This window comes from Podarcis muralis, chromosome 17 (assembly GCF_964188315.1).
Source record: "Podarcis muralis chromosome 17, rPodMur119.hap1.1, whole genome shotgun sequence".
Lineage (NCBI taxonomy): Eukaryota > Metazoa > Chordata > Lepidosauria > Squamata > Lacertidae > Podarcis > Podarcis muralis.
This window is the reverse complement of record NC_135671.1, coordinates 13646373-13647812: the sequence shown is the minus strand read 5'-3', so window position 1 is coordinate 13647812 and position 1440 is coordinate 13646373. Positions and strand designations below refer to the sequence as shown.

At 48.4% G+C, this 1440-nt stretch overlaps 1 pseudogene; it reads left to right on the top strand.

Annotated features, from left to right (window-relative positions):
• The first annotated feature begins 454 nt into the window (after window positions 1-454).
• LOC114587747 (large ribosomal subunit protein eL27 pseudogene) lies at window positions 455-911 on the top strand (annotated as a pseudogene).
• The last annotated feature ends 529 nt before the right edge of the window (window positions 912-1440 follow it).

Genomic DNA, 1440 nt, shown 5'->3' with positions numbered 1-1440 from the left:
GGTTTATCTCCAGCCTCCTACAACACAGAATAAAGCACTGACCGCAGGAAATGTTGAATACACTTTTCCCTTGATGCAACCCCATTACTGTCGTCCATACGTAAGTAGAATTTGGAGAGGTAAGCATTGCCAGTTAGCAGTGGCAGGGGAGATAGGTGCCGACTCCTTAGGGCTGAGGTGTCTTCAGCCCCCTTGATGTTGTCTTGCTGTGAGCTCAGCACACATACACCCCAATACTGAGGGGTTGGAGGAGGCTGAGCGTCAAACGGATCACAGTGTTGGGCTAGGTACAGTTTCTCCAGCTTCTTGGCATGAGGAACAGAGTGGAGCTGTGCTTTCTGCCCTATGATGTGAGCCAAACCAGGGCCACCCTGGCTGCCACTGCTTTCTCCTCTTGCCACCTGTGGGGCTCTCAAAAGTAGCAGCTGTGGCGGTGTGGGTGCCATCACTGCCACAGCTCCAAGATGGGCAAGTTTATGAAGACAGGGAAAGTCGTCCTTGTCCTCGCTGGGCGTTACTCCTGACACAAAGCTGTTATTGTTAAGAATATTAATGATGGCACCTCTGACCGCCCCTACAGCCACGCTTTGGTGGCTGGTATTGATCACTACCCACACAAAGTGACAGCAAGCATGGGCAAGAAGAAGATTGCCAAGCGTTCCAAGATCAAGTCCTTTGTGAAGGTCTACAATTACAACCACTTGATGCCTACCAGGTACTCCGTTGATATTCCCCTTGACAAGACCGTTGTCAACAAGGATGTCTTTAGGGACCCTGCGCTGAAACGTAAAGCCCGGCGGGAGGCCAAAGTGAAATTTGAGGAGAGATACAAGACAGGCAAGAACAAGTGGTTTTTCCAGAAGCTCAGATTCTGAGTGGCATGCATTTGCACCAATAAATATTTTTGAAAATCCCCCCAAAAAAGTAGCAGCTGTAGTGACCACAGCTTGGGTGGGTCTGCAAATGGCCAGCCCTACCATGGCCAGGGTGCCCTGCTGCAGCGTTGAGAGAGGACAATGCAGAATGGAAAGGGCACGCTTTGGGTCATTCTTTGCTTCTTGACAGACCTCACTAGAGCAGGGCTTCCCAAACTTGGGTCTCCAGCTGTTTTTGGACTACAGTTCCCATCATCCCTGACCACTGGTCCTGATAGCTAGGGATGATGGGCATTGTAGCTCCAAAACAGCTGGAGATCCAAGTATGGGAAACCCTGCTCTAGAGTTATATATGGCATATGTTCTCCATATCATTCCTGGCCTGTTCAGAATGTGGGCTGGCTAGCAAATGCTGGCACTTAACCTAATTCTGGTTAAGTCTGTTGTTAATATTTCCATCTTGTTACATAAAGGAGCTCAGAAAATGCATTTATCAGAAATTTCAATGCCCCATGACAAAAAGGAAGTTAATTTATCCAGTTTTATGAATCTCTTTACCCTTCCT